At 35.5% G+C, this 15,555-nt stretch overlaps 1 long non-coding RNA gene across 7 annotated transcripts; it reads right to left on the reverse strand.

Moving 5' to 3' along the window:
- Positions 1-604: 604 nt before the first annotated feature.
- Positions 605-13,574, reverse strand: LOC120253293. 7 transcript variants are annotated; one of them, XR_005534236.1, is made up of 6 exons: positions 11,762-13,574; positions 11,568-11,673; positions 11,325-11,452; positions 1,851-1,988; positions 1,220-1,385; positions 605-1,143 (listed from the first exon to the last, which is right to left on the reverse strand). It is a non-coding gene; the product is annotated as an uncharacterized LOC120253293 (long non-coding RNA). The 7 variants fall into 7 exon arrangements; XR_005534234.1 differs by adding an exon at positions 2,911-3,052 and having other exon boundaries at positions 11,325-11,673; XR_005534237.1 differs by having other exon boundaries at positions 1,897-1,988; positions 11,325-11,673.
- Positions 13,575-15,555: the final 1,981 nt, after the last annotated feature.

Genomic DNA, 15,555 nt, shown 5'->3' on the forward strand with positions numbered 1-15,555 from the left:
ATTTTTTTTTCAGAAACAGTTTTGAGATTACACAATTACTTAACTACTTTCATAAAATAAAAATAAATGACATAAGACTTCTCTCTAAGCTTTTTATATCCCTAGGACCCTATCCAATTTTTGTTTTCAAGATCTAAAAGCCTCTCCTTCTGTCTCCCGCCCAAATGTGATAAATACATAAAATTAGAATATTATTATAATTCACTTAATACACATTTTAATAATTTACTACTAAAAAAATCGTTTTAGGAATATATATCCAAACTTCACGAATATAAATTTTTTTTCTACATTAATATATTTAAATATAAAATACAGATAAACACTCAACTTTCTTTGAAAAGCATTTTTTCTAAAAATTCTTACGTTAAGAAGCACTTAGCCAGTAGTCAATCACATTTGGAATAAACGCTTAGTCACCACACAGCCAGTTCAGTGGATGCCAGAAGGCAGAATAAGCATGCCAAAGGTTAATCACACTTGGAACAAACTCACTAAGATTACAGTGGAAGAGAACATCTGCCCGCTTATCATGAGCAGCCATATCTATATAGAAACAATCAAGAGCATCATTTTGCATGTGCAAAAATAAAGAAACCAAGGATCCTAGTCCATTAAACGTGTTAGTATTTTGAATGATTTAACGCAATTTCAATTTCTTCCAGAAGACAGAAACACCAAACTCTCAGTATTATACACATTTGACCAATTTAATAAACAACAAAATACTAACACAGCTTCACATTGGCACTTATAAAAGAACCACTGCTGGCGTTCCTACATATGATCAAGCACATTGAAGAGTGGCTCATCCTAAGGGCTTAGGAGGAAGCTGACTTAGAAGATGATTTGAAAGGCTCCTGCTCTGCAGAGTCCAAATTATGCTTGGAGAACTGACCGCCAACACAAATCAGCTCAAGGTAGTATTGACAGTGGGAGAATATGGTCATGTCATCAGTTTGAAGGTTGCTGCTTCCCGCTACCCACAAACACATCATGGGCTGAAGGTTGCTTCTTTTTCCTTGGGATCATCCACATCCAGACAGTAGTTTGAAAGCCAAAGCAGCATTCCATTGAAGGTATTCTGGATGGTTCAGTAAATCAACCTTGACACCATCAGCAGTGATCCCATAGTTGTAGTCCCTGAATGATAGCAAGTAAAATAGTCCTGATTTCATTCATAGATCACATAGCAGAGTGGCCTCTCACATTCTTATACCTGTTGGGAGGTGGGAAAAAAGAGCACATATGAGCACCGCAACTGTAGCAATCAACACTGGCTGTGCAAGCATATTAATCTTGGTTGCGAAGGATAAGCTTGGGCTCATTTTGTGATTATAGCAGTCCCCACACAAGGAGCCTACCAGTTGCTACACCAAAACCACCTGCAAAAAGAAGATTGCAACTGAAACTTGGAAAAACCAAGTTAAATGTGGGGTAAGTTTCATTGGTGGCCACAAATGTTTCATCATTATAACGCTATGGCCACAAATATTTTTTTTGTATTGTTGTGACCACAAAACTAATCTCCGGTCGCACTGATAGCGACAATGGCATGTTTGGGGGCTATTTCCGGCGAAGTCCACTTCGTCAATTTCACCGGAAATAGCACCCAAACATGCTATTGTGGCCATCAGTGCGACCGGAGATTAGTTTTGTGGCCACAATACTACAAAAATATAACATTTGTGGCCACAGTGTTGTAATGATGAAACATTTGAGGCCACCAGTGAAACTTACCCGTTAAATGTGCAAGTCTTCTTGAATCATAAGTAGTTTTAAAACAATATAGACTTAAAATTAAACTGGTTAAGAGGAGTAAAGTGTTGATATTGTAAAAGTGAAAAGACCTATGATGCCATGAACTATGATTCCAGAAGGGCGAATGAACCCTACGATGATGGTTGTTCTGTTGATGAGATGATGAGCCCAGGTGAGTAGTCCATAGATTGATATACACATCTATCACAAGATATTGGCACATGAAACTGCATAAAAATTAAGTAAAAATGACAATCTAATCCAATAAACGACATGGTATTATTTATAGAATCTTGATCCTAGTGCTGACTCAGATACGCTAGGAACTGAGAAGCGAAATATAATTTCTAACACCAAAACTTGAGCCAAGACATAAATTCAAATCACATGTTTGTCCATTAGAAAGGCATGGGACTAGACTCAGTGCTTAATGAAAGTGATTTACCCACCTTAAAAAAAAAAACATTTGGTCACATATTGAGCCACACAATCCACAAGGCAATAGATGGATGGTTCAGGAGAATAAATTGCCAAGATTTTCAGGCCGTTCAAGCACCCATATTTGTCTCTTGTGAAACCCGGATACATCTGCCAATGATATTCTTGATAATTGAAAGACTCAAAAATTTTTTGTTTAATTGTGTATCTATAAGCATAGGAGAGAGATGTATATACAGATTATATAAAGACAAGGATAACAGTGCAGTACATTAGCTCCCAAACTTGATACATCAGCTCCATGATTTTAAATTGTCAAAGATTCCATAATTTTAAATTGTCAAAGATGCTATCGGCTGTCAGGAAATGGATATCATAATTTCTTTTATTTCATGTTAAATTTACCTCTATGACAGTTTGTTTCCTTGTTTAATTTTGCTTCCTTAACAAGACCCCTCAAGATAGAGGCAGAGCATAAATTAAGTCCCATCTTACGGCAAAGAAATAAAAATATGCTCTTGGCAAGGGCTTAGTGGAGATATCTGCAATCTGATGAGAAGATGACAAATTGCTTGACCAGAGGTTAACCCATGGCTACTTTTTCTCTAACAAAATGATAGTCTATCTCAATATGCTTTGTCTTTGCAGGAATCAAAAGATCGACAGACATATAAAGAGCACTAATATTGTCACAAAATAACTGAGACTGACCCAAGGGAATGCCAATATCATGCGGCAAGAATGTGAATCATGTTAACTTAGTAGTAATGTAGGCCATGGACTGATATTCCGCTTCTGAACTTGATCAACTGTATAGGTTGCTTTTTAGAACACCATGAGATACAATTTGTACCTAAGAAAACACAAAAACGGGTTGTGCTCCGTTGTGTCAAGGGGCATCCTGCCTAATCAACTTCCGAAAAAGCATATAAAGAGAGCGGAATGTGAGATATAAAATGTAAACCATAGTCTTGTGTGCCCTTAAGACAGCGAAGAATTTGCTTGATTGCCCTGAGATGTAATTCAGTGGGTTTATTTAGAAATTGACAAACTTTATTCACTACATGCTGAATATCAGGTCAAGTGAATGTGAGGTATTGAAGAGAGCCAATTATGCTTCTATGATATGTTGCGTCCACAAGTGTATCATCTGAAACAAAAGGCTTATCCTTGAGAACCCTAGGAGAAGAAATATGAGCATAGTTAGTCATGCCAGTTCAAGCAAGAAGATTTTTAAAGTACTTGCCTCGTGAAAGAATGACTCCTTTAGTTAAGTGTTTAATTTCAACTCCTAGGAAGAAGTGTGGTAACTGGAGGTCCACGGCAAACTCTGAACTCAATTGATCAATTAGTTAAGAGATGAAAGAGTTATTATTTCTAGTCACCAAAAATGTCATCTACATTAATAACATCGTCATGGAACTTTGATGATAAACAAATAAATAAGAGCCTGCCTTGATGCAATAGAAACCAAGGTGTAGAAGGAACCGGGACAAACGATCAAACTAAGCTTGAACGGCCTGCTTTAAACCATAAAGGGACTTGTGAAGAAGGTATACATGAGTGGGTTTGTGAGCATCTGCAAGACCAGGGGGGTTCTACATGTATAACAATTTCTTTTAGGCTTCCATGGAAAAAGAATGGCAGTACGACAATTTAATGAAGTAGAAATAACAAGGATAAGCCGAATGACAATACAGCGAATAACAAGGTTGTAGGTTTCATTAAGTCAATGCCAGAAATCTGGGTAAAACCTCGAGCAACAAGCTCGAACCTTTAGTCCATCCATAGATCCATCTTCACGTGTTTGATGCCAAAGACCCATTTTGATCCAACGACATTCACATCTGGTGGCATGCAACTAGTGACAGGTCTTGTTTGAATGAAGAGCATTTAATTCTTCCTCCATGGCAGCCACCCATCAAGAGTCCTTCAAGCATGGTGATGATTTCGTGGTTCTACAGGTAATGTGTTTTGAGTCAAATAGCATTGATAGTCCTTCAAACGTTTTACAGGTTGCTTATCTCGTTGTGGAAGAAGACAAGCTTCACTTGCATTGCTATTAATGTTAACATCATTTATGTTATTAGCTGGGTTATCTGACAATGTGGCAGCTCATAAATCTAGTGGATCTAATGTAACATTTGACAATGTGGCAGCTTGGACATATACTAGTTTTGTTGTAGGCAATGATTCAACTTGTTGCAATTCTTCCATATTTAAAAGTGCATCATTCTCAAGGTACTGAGCTGGCGTGTTATGGTTGTCAAGAGCGTCGTCACCATTATCTGCATTACAACAGGCATTAGTATTCAAAATAAAACGTTGTATAACTTTGCCTTTTACTGACGGGTTTTGCTATGGGTCTTGGTTTTTGAGTATATCTTATTCCAGATATATTGTGCCAGCTATTTCTGCAGGGGCTTGGTTTATATGGAAAGCTAGGTGTGATGCAATTTTTAAGAATATTCAAATTAATTATGATGCCATTGTGTGTAAAGCCATTGCTCATGCTAATGAATATACCATGCAATGCTCGAACCTTTCTGGAAGTAAAATAATCTTGAACAACTTCTCTGCTGCGGGCAACTTCGTGTTTGTTTACATGAACCAAAGTCTTCAAAACCCGGTAAGTTCTGTTGGTTTCTTTTTGGTGAACACTAACTACAACATTCTTCTTGCAGGCTGCTGCCCTTTCCCCACACATGCAAATCTCACAAATGAGCTCACAGCTCTCAACATTGCACTTCAAACACGTTTGGATCTATCTATTCTAAATTGACAGGCCAATGCCCGAACCTTGCTAAAACTCATATTTATTTCCACTCTTGGTTTAATAATAGGGTGGCCCATAGTGTTTGTTCTATTACTGGTTTTTCTAAGGCACAATTCCCCTTTACTTACTTGGGCATCCTTATTTCTCCAAAACAACTCAGTGCATTATCCTTTAAACCAATGATTGGTAAGATTAAAAATTTGTGCACTCGCTGGAAAACCTATAAGCTTTCTTCTGCAGCTAAATCAATCCTTTTAAATTCTTCCATTCTCTCAATCCCTACTTATTATCTCTCTGCTTATCCTGTTCCGGAATCTGTTCTTCAGGAAATAACCAAGTTGGTCAGGGATTTCTTTTGGTTTAAAGGGGGCAATGGAAAGGGCATCCATGCTGTGAATTGGAGTTGCGTTACTGATAAAAAATCTGAGGGGGGCTTGGGTCACCGGAACCTTGATTATGTTAAAACTTCTCTTATGGCCAAGAATGTTTTTAAATTTCTTAACTCAGAAAATATCTTTTGGGTTAACATTGCTCGTATGAAGTATGGTAGTTTAAATTTTTGGACTGATCCTATCCCTGCTAAGTGTTCTTGGATTTTCAGAGGTATTTGCCGCACTGCCAAGATTCTCAAACATAACTTATGGATCAAATCCTTTAATCCTAATCAAACTTCCTTCTTATTTGATCCTTGGCTTTTTGATATCCCCATTGCCTTCAAGCCTACTTTTGTGAATATTAACGCAGATTTTAACTCCATTAGTTTACCTGATCTTCTGAGTTTAAATCAGTGGAACCATAACCAGCTTAATTTTTTGTTTGGTGATCTTTTAGGCTCTTTGGTTCCTTGTATTTGTGCTTATGATTTTGATGGTAGCAATTACTGGGTTTGGTTTCCTCATACTTCAAATGTTAAAATTTCTTCAGCTATTTATAATCATTTAAATCATAACTCTACTTTGAATCTGGAATGGTCTGGCTGGAAAAAACTGTGGAAGCTTCATGTTGCTCCTAGAGTTGAGCACTTTATCTGGCTTATGCTGCATGGTAAAATCTCTACAACTGATTTCCTTAATAGTATCAATATTGGCCCTAGGACCTTATGTGTTTTCTGCAATGTTGAGAATGAATCTATTGATCACTTATTTCTTGATTGTCGTTGTGCCCAGCTGGTCTGGCATATTGTTTCCAATAACTTGGGCATTTCATTCTCTTTCCCTGATACTATTTCTTCTGGCTGCTGGATTGTTGATTATAATCTTTCTACTTTTGCTATATCTGTTATTGCTGCTTGTATTTGGTATTTATGGAAAGCTCGATGTGACGCCATTTTCAATAACCTCAGTCCCAATTTCTCTAACATTGCTTTATTAGCTGTCACCCATGTTAAAGACTTTATGCAGGAGAACTCTTCTCTTTTGGGTCACAAGCTTCTTAACAATTTCTCCCACAGCAGTGGATTATTCCTCTTCTTTGCTCACGGATGGAATGCCAGCACCTTGATTGGTAAGTTGGGTTTTTTTTGTTTCAAATCATGATTATATTATTTCGTGTGCAGGTAACTGTTCTTTCTTGGCAGCGTCTCATTTTGAAGCCGGCATTCTTGCTTTTGGGCTGGCTGTTCGTTCGGCTATTGACAGACAATTGGATATCAGATTTATACTCCACTGCAACCCTGCAATTTCCATTGCCTTGCATGATGGCTGCTCCCCTACTACTTGGAGACATGCTCCAGCTCTATCTGAAATCTCTCATCTCCTTCAAATTGCGGATAATCCTTCTCTTGTTGATATCCCGACCAATTGGAACTTGCCGACCTCGCTCGGCCTCTTCTAGTAGCAACAATCACTCTCTCGCCTCTTTCATTCGGCCGAGACACGCCTAGATGGGTCATGAAAACATTCTCTGTGAATGGTTTTTATTTCTAGTTTTTTGCTTTTTCAGCTGTATTTTATTTTGTCTGTTCTTTTAATTTGGGTTTGTAATCCTTAAACATTGTAAAACTTTTTTTCTTATCAATAATATCAGCCTCGAGCTCTTTCCCCAAAAACACGTTTGGATCTCCGAGCAAGCGTTCAACATGTATTCACTGTCAACACTGCCCTCAGAAAGGTCGTCACAAATGCTGATTTAACTACCTGCTGGCGCCAAATAGATCCAATACATCACACTCAAACTTTGCTGGATTGGTTAAATCACCCTGCATTCATGCTATCCCCAAGAATTGGATGACACCAGCCATCAAGCTATCCATGCACGGAGTCAAACAAACTAGATTGAATCTATTCCTTTCCGGGCGTGACCTCCCCCGCTGGCTCCTGAAGGCTTTTGTTAATTGCGGTTTTTTTTGTTAAATTGTTATGTTTTTCTTTTTTCCCTCTTTTCTTAAGTTTCTAGTTTACTCTTTGTTCTCTTTTGTATGTCTACTCTTTTTCCTTCTTTTTTAATAAAATAGCCCTGTTTGGGTTCTTCAAAACGTTGTATTGCTAGCTGCATTTCTAGTTAGACCTTAGGACCAACATCAGGTGTGGCCATTCATCAAAGATTAGGAATTCAACAAGTACCAATAGCATTGTATTTGATTTTGAAGGTGCTGGTTTTGTAGAGAAATTTGCCCTTATCAAAATTAACATGCCTTGAGATGTAAACTCTCTCTGTCTAAGGTTCATAGCATCGACAACACTTGTGAATTAGACTGTAACCAATAAACACATATGTAACCAAGTTGTTGCTCTTCCTTCAGCTGAAGCAGAATATTTAGCAACTACTGAGGTTGCATTTGAAGCAGTGTGGTTAAGAAGAATCCTTGAAGATCTAGGATAGAAACAAGATGGTCCTACGGTGATTTATTGTGATAATATATCAGCAATAGCAATGCCAGAATCTAGTCTTTCACGCCAGATCCAAGCACATTGAATTAAGAGTTCATTTTATCAGGGATTTAGTTCAGAAAGAAGAAGTTCAAATGGAATTTCTAAGCATACTTGAGCAGCCAACAGACATGCTTACCAAAACTATTACAGCAGAAGAATTTGAGAAGCATAAAAGCAACTCTGACTCACAAATTAGGAGGGGAATTTGTGATAAGTAATTTGTGAGTTAGTGAAAGTTCTTCGAATTCTCACATGTCTTAAGATAACCTCATATCTAGTGCTTTGTCTTGTTCCTATATCATTAAAATATCCCTATCTATTCTCCATGTTTCCAGCTTCCATTTTCTTAGTGATTCTATGCTAGTCATGTAAGAAAAGATTGAGAAATATGAAGATGAAGCTATTCTAATCTTTGAGGAGCAATTTCAGTAGTTTTATGCAGTAATCTTTCTTCCTTTCTCTAACAGAGACGAGTGCAGATTGATGATCAACTTGCGAAGTTCAAAAGAGACGAGGGCATGCTTGGAATAGCGTAGCGGTAGCAACAAGAAATAAAAAGCAACCTAGTAATTTTGTGAAATTGTTCATTTCGATGTTCCATTTAGTGATATAAGCTATATATTCTAGACCATATAAATTTTTGCAGCTTTGTGGTGGAAGAGCTATGGTGAATAATGCAAAAAACTCCAAAAATTAGCCCTTCGTGTTTAAGACAAACATGTAGTGCTATTTGGTGTGAAAGAAATTGGAGTTTTTTGAGCATGTACCTTCCAAAAAAAAAAAAAGAAATCATTTAGCACCAAAGATTAAACTCACTAGTTTATGTGAAATACAACATCTAACTTCAAATAAAGCAAATCATATCAAGAGGTAGGAAAAAGGTGAAACCTATGATCCTATATGGTTATTGGCATGGATTCCGATAATGAGTGGAACATGGAACAAGAAGAACCTTCGTTACCGAATGATAATTTACCAATGGATATACAACAATGTTTTAACATTGAGGAAGATCTTAACGACTTAAACTTAGCTGAATTTTGATAATTACAAATGATTTTTGTTGTTTTTGTGATCACCGATCAAGTTTATGTAAATATCATTGACATCTATTTTGTTCTTAGAGTATATATAGGTGAATGATCATCCTTTAATAGGAGAACTTCAATTTTTTTGTGTTAGAAATATGTGGAATCTATTGTACATGGAATTTTAAGACTTAATTACTAAATCATCAGATTCATCGTTCGATTTGATTCACAATTCGAAAAATGAGCTTTGCCATTCATGATTTGACAACCACAAGTGGAAACTTAATAATTTGGATGAGCAAAAGGCAAAATGTTGTAGCTTGTAGTAGTGTAAAAGCTGAGTCCCGATCTATTGTATAAAGGAAATGTGAGTTGTTGTGGATAGAAAGACTAATTGATGAATCGGAAAAAGTGTGGAATGATACATTGAAACTATATTCTGATAGTAAAGCAGCTATTGGCATATCTTATAACCCAATACAGCATGACAAAACCAAGCATGTTAAAATTGATCGTTACTTCATTGGATGAAAGAGTCTTGTTCAATTTATTCATTCCTAAAAGTCAACAAGTGGCAGATATTTTCATCAAAAGCCTGCCAGTCTTAACAATTTAACACACAAATTGGTCGATTTGTTGTAAATGGAGGATTTATTTTTGAATTAGCAACAATTCAGCAAATAGTATAATTTAGTTTGGTAATTATTCTATAAATTGAGTTGCACAAAGGATGTAATAGTTAGAAAAATCAAACATGAACTTTTTCCACTCAATCATTCTCTTCAACAATATACATGTATAGGAATATATTAATAAAAAGATTAACTTAAAAGATCTACGTTAATAAATTTATGTTATTTTTAGAATAATTTTTGCAAGAGAAGATATGTCACATGAGACGGTAAAAGGTTTAGGGTTTGAGAATCAGTAATTTCGGGTATCAAGTTTTGGGCCAAGTTTAGGGTTTAGGGTTTAGGTTGTTTATCGCTACGGGTTTAGAGTTAGAATGCAAGCATTGCAAAAATAGTTACCTGTAACCAAAACATATTGGCCTAAAACTAAAGCATCATTTTAATAAATAGAAAACCTACAGAAGGTGTAAGAACCCAACCTCTTCAAAATCTGTGGCAATTCTAGTTCAAACTCTTCAATCACACTATTACTCCTTTTTTGAGAGGTTTGATATTGAAAAAGATTAAACTGATATTAAAGGTATTTAAAGACTTAATATTAGTGGATAGGAGTCCTAAAACAAGAATGTTGAAATGGATGTTAGTCATTACTGGGAAGGGCTAATTAAGCAATGAATTTGTTCAAAATAAATTAGGAGTAGTACCCTACTACTAATAAATTAAGAGAGAATCAGTCAAGATGGTATGGGCATATCCTTAGAAGACTCATAAAGATGCTCCCATAAAAAAAAGAAAGTCCTACAAATGGAAGGTCATAAAGAAAAAGAGATAGACCTAAAAAGTGTAAGCGGAAACTTACTTTACGTAATGATGAGTTCATGTTTAGTTTGTCAAATCTTTTGGCCTTTGATTGAGTAATGTGGAAGGAAAGGAATCATGTAGCTAACCCCAAATAATAGGACTAACGGTATGTTATTATTGTTGTAGTAGAGACTTAAGATCAGTACATTATTGATTATACTAGAAAATGACCTATGGAGAATGGGACGGATGGAAGGACATGTCAATGGTACAACACACACAATCCTAGCATTCTCTTGGCTTAGTACACTGTCCTTACATTTAAGCCAGGGATGGTGGATTACATTGGATAACTTCAACTGAAAGTAGCACAAGACACGACAACATCCAAGGGATAGGATAATCAAGTACTTCAAAAATCTTTTTAAAATGTAATTTTGGCTGTTCCATAAAAAATTCACAAATGGACATATAGGATAAACTTTAAATAAATTGTAGGTTTCACTTTAGTGCTCAGATGACGCAATAAACTAAGCTGATGGCACAAAACTGATTCCATGAATTGACAGGTCATATTGTGACAAACAAATTTTTAATGAATGCCAAGAGGCTTGTTGCAAGGCATGAGATGGCCAAATCAATTAAGCCATATTTAGTGAACACACGTTAGCACCTACATCTATGTTGTGCAGATTGCATTAGCAATGCCTAAGATGCCATCAATTGCTTGAAGTATGGATTATCCTTGGGAATTATTGGGTCTATTAATGAGTTGGAATTTAAACATAGTCGTTATATGTTATTCGTTCAAACCCACCAATAGATTACTCGGAAAAGAGGCACGCCACACATGAGAGCAGATACCAATATCAGAAATGAAGGTACACATACATTCTAACAGGACACTTGAACCCGTTACTCAAAGATGTAGTTCTTCAAAGAATGGAAGGAAAGACTATCCATATTAAAAAATAAAAAGGAAAGAAAAGGAATCATGATGCTTTAATTGACTTACATGTATTGTTGCCGCATCTTGCGAAGAGATCAGGGTCCATGCTATGACCACCAAAATTTTGTATCTGAGAACGTAGAGAAGTGCTCATTTCGCAGACCAGAATATTGCTGACTGGCTAGATCAGGCACCTGCCCGGAGATATGTCTAGACATAAGTGTCTGTGCATTCATCCTTCTCCAACTTCTATGCTACTAAAAGGAATAGTGCATAAGACAAACAACATGAGAACTCTGGTAGCAGTACCATCATACTGCACAACACTTCATGCTCTCAAGCCTCTCATGAATAAGCTCCTTTTGAACCAATGCCATCATTTGTCACCTCAGCTCTTCATGCTTAGCTACCTCATCTATACGTTAATGATTCTTTATAAGAAACAATTCCCAGATTAAAAATAAAAAAGTAAACAACCAACAGAAGATGAAATCATATGAGACCTATGTTTAGGACTCTGTATTCCAAATGAATCTTCAAACATGTTGCTGCAACTGAATAATATGCTACCTCGACTTGATGGTAATTCCATCCTATGTACAGTTTAGGCCACAATCAAAACTAGTCACCTACTAGCCTGATTGGAAAAGGATGTAGATTAGGTAAACCTCACCCATCTTTTACAGCCAGCTCAACCATATCAGACGGACAAGGAAGCAAAAGCAAACAACTTCAAATTCAGTATGTGTTCAGTGTAAGAAAGAAGATGGAATGCACAACTCCTATCCATTTACCTCCCTTTTTAAGCGGTGTTTGACGAAACATGAAATGAACAAGCATATAGGCATACCAATTAATATATTTATGTAGGTTTACATACTCTATAAATCAAACTCCTTTCTGTTACATAAAAGTGCTAATGATGCATGAACATATTTCAAAGACCATCATGGTGCATCTCTATGACCATATAATCAACACATTTACATGTCATATGTTTGTGCAATTCGCAAGAAAAAAAGTAACAAATATAGCACCACTTACTAATTTGGGCTCCAGATGTAAAACAAACACTTCACCGAATTGGATATTACTCCCAATAAAGAAACATTAGACTTCCAATATCCAATTAGTAATAAAGAGTATATATGGATATTTGTTTTACAAAATTAATAAATAAATAAATAAATAAATAATGGTAAATCTTCATCCTTTTCTGTAAACTCTTCTGGATAGATGTAGATGCACATGCTGAGTAGGAAAATGTAAGACAACAACATGACACCTAAGAAAAGAAACAGGAAAAAAAATCAACAAATGGAATAGAAGGGCTAGGACACTCAACATTGAACTATAGAAAAGCAATCAGTTACCCTAGAGTTCGATTTTGATCGGATACTTGCAGGATTACAGCAAGTGAAATGACAAAAAATTTTGGCTCTACCAATCCTGTATTTCAATCTTTGATTCTAGCAATCATATTTTGTGGATACGAAGGGAGAACTAAACATGAAAATCTAAAACAGAATTTGCACATATGAAGCAAATCTCAACTTCCACAGAATTTGACTATTCAAATTTAAGTTATGTATGAGAACACAGATGCTAATATGATCAGGGAAGCTTAACAAAAAAAAGGATGAGCCTATTACATATCATTGGCAGATAGATCCTTTTTCAGAGAACAACAACGATTTGTGTTGTGATTGATACATGAAAAAACATCTCAATAAATCTAGTGGTCCTAAAAAACTTTAACCAGAGGAAAATAAGGGTCTTTTATGCATAAATTTTATTAAATATTTCACTTCAAATAGAGAACTAAACTTGCTTTCTAAATAGGCAATACATAGCAATAAAAAGAATTGATTAAAAGTAGAAAATATTCGTCACAATAAATAAACTATAAATTAAGAAAATCAGGAAGTTCAACAACCATTTGGCTAAGACCCCTTGACGCCCATTCCGGAATACTACTTTCCAAAGTAGCGTTGAGCTAAAGAGAACAAATCAGCACCAAAATCAGAAAAACAATCAAATGGCAAGGAAACAAAACCTAGATCCAACTCATAAAACCCTAACAGCGTGGCAAGGTACAGTAGAAAATGACCCACTAAACCCTAAGACCTAGGAATCATCAGCTTGGCTAAATCCTTGCCCAAGAAAAAGCGGAAGATGAGGATGAAGAGTCTCTTATCTCTCTTCTTCTTTGTACTCTTCATCACCAGCAGGCATGATGGAGAAAAGCGGGTGCCGCTGATGGAATCGAGAAGAGAGATATCTAGAAGTGTTGCAATTCAAACCCCCATTGAAAGAAAAAGCTATTTTTCATGCAATATTCATCAATAATATAATTACTATAGATATATGTAAATATATATTGAATTTTTACCCTATTTGTTTAAAACCATTTTTTTCTATAAAAATCACTCATTGTTCACAATTTTTTTTACAAAACATATCTATATCATATTGTTTAAGATTTATGTATTTAAAAAAAAAAATTCTAAAAACCCTATCTTGAGAGAGAGAGGGGGTTCATACAGTCTAAATCTATCGTCCTAAAGTCAATGAAATACTCTAAAAAGGGAGCCTAGGATCATTCTAAACTATAAGTTAATGGTTCCGTACTGGTGTACGGGCCATAATCTTCGTATCTATTTCTAATTTCTTGTAGAATCTGGTATAATAAATCTAACTGGTAAAATAAATTTAGGCTATTTTATAAATTTTCTTCTAATATATATTGAGCATATTTGTAAAGATAAATATCTCTAATATAAACATATAACTCTACTAAAGACATTACACAAGATTAAGATTATCGAAATAATTTTGAAATTAATAATGCAGAAATGAAACCTAAAGCTAGTCTTGCTAAATTAAAAGATCTTAAAATTAATAACAAAGAAATTAAAACTAATAATATTCTTACTAGTTCCATGGATTATTGCCGTAACGAAACCCAAGGGAACTTATAATAATAGCTAATTTTCCTACTAAATTATATATAGTAGAATCTGAATTTAAAAATTACTGCTACTTCTACGACTACTGCATAATTTAAAAATTACTGCTACTTTAATCACTACTGCTACTTCATAATTTAAACTATTAAGAACAGAATTAAATTGAGATTTTATATTTTAAAATTCCTTACTCAGTACTCAGAAGAATTCTTATTAAAATAATCCTTGTTTATCTTTTCTTTTCCTTGTTCATTCCTTACCTCTGATATTAACTTCTCATGTTACCAAGCATCAGCTATTCCCCTGATGTTCCAGATAAGTAAGAATTTCTATTTATTATATTATCCTTTGGCATCATACCTACGCTACTTTTTCCTCTTCACACGGCTTCCTTGCCTCAACGGGTACTTTTTCATCGGTCTTTTAGCCAGAAGGATATATAATAAAAAGAGTCATACGTTATAGTAATATTATTTGAATGCCTTATTTTCTCAGAATCATGTTGATATCCCTACAGAAGAAAGACTTAAAAGATGGAGATCTTTTGCTCTTGGAGTTGCCCCGAAAAAGTTCACAACAAATTACCTCATTGGTGAACAGTCAAATCCAAAAATTTTCACTGCAGTAAACTCTAGAAGTTACTGTTCTCCCTTGTAAGGAACTCTCATAATTGAACCAGAATTAGCAGATATTTTCAAAAAATGTAACGCTAGCTGGTTTGAAACTACTATGGAGGACAACATGATTTTTGTCAGTGAACTTGATGATGACATCCTAGACTATGCAATGGGTGCCTATGAAGCAGCGGATCTTGAAGCTTTAGATGAAATTGGAGAAGCAAATCTTAGCTTCATTGATGTCATGCACTTAAGGAATGTTGCCAGCTGCACCAAATTTCAACAAGAGAACATTTTCAAACCAACTCGTGTCAAAACTTAGTTCACACAGAAAGGGTGGCAAGAACAACAAAGAATACGAAACCTACCGACATTAATAGAACAGATAGACTCTCTCGAGAACCATATGCACAGTCTCAGAGCAAGAGAGTAAGTAATTCACTAAGCAATTTAGCATTAATGGCACAACTTTCTCATTGACTCATGCAAGTAAAACAAATCAAGCACATTTTCTAAGTTAGAGATGGGCATCAGTCAATAGTCACAAACCTTTTGGTTTTATTGGTATTATGTGAGTGCAACAGGCGACATACACAAAATGCATAACTGTATAAAATATGCTTGATATATAATGCTAGAAATAAAACTCCCAACAGGTGACTGCAACATAATTCTATGGTGATTCACTATTTTTTTGCTAATGAAGTTCAT

The sequence above is a fragment of the Dioscorea cayenensis genome, chromosome 3, assembly GCF_009730915.1.
Source record: "Dioscorea cayenensis subsp. rotundata cultivar TDr96_F1 chromosome 3, TDr96_F1_v2_PseudoChromosome.rev07_lg8_w22 25.fasta, whole genome shotgun sequence".
NCBI classification, from domain to species: Eukaryota; Viridiplantae; Streptophyta; class Magnoliopsida; order Dioscoreales; family Dioscoreaceae; genus Dioscorea; species Dioscorea cayenensis.